Genomic DNA, 346 nt, shown 5'->3' with positions numbered 1-346 from the left:
TATTGAACACCAAGTTTTTGGATTCATCACCGGGGATTATTTGAGTTGTGAAAAGTATTGATCACAATTTCGTGCACCAAACTCCAAGTTATAACGTGTTTTGGGCGTTCAACTCCGGATCATGACATGTTTCTGGCGTTTAACTCCAGACAGCAGCATGTACTTGGTGTTCAACGCCAAGTTACGTCGTCAATTTCCAAATAAAGTATGGACTATTATATATTTCTGAAAAGCTCTGGATGTCTACTTTCCAACGCCGTTGAGAGAGCGCCATTTGGAGTTTGGTAGCTCCAGAAAATCCATTTCGAGTGCAGGGAGGTCAGATTCCAACAGCATCAGCAGTCCT

The sequence above is a fragment of the Arachis duranensis genome, chromosome 3, assembly GCF_000817695.3.
Source record: "Arachis duranensis cultivar V14167 chromosome 3, aradu.V14167.gnm2.J7QH, whole genome shotgun sequence".
Lineage (NCBI taxonomy): Eukaryota > Viridiplantae > Streptophyta > Magnoliopsida > Fabales > Fabaceae > Arachis > Arachis duranensis.
This window is presented reverse-complemented; position numbering follows the sequence as displayed.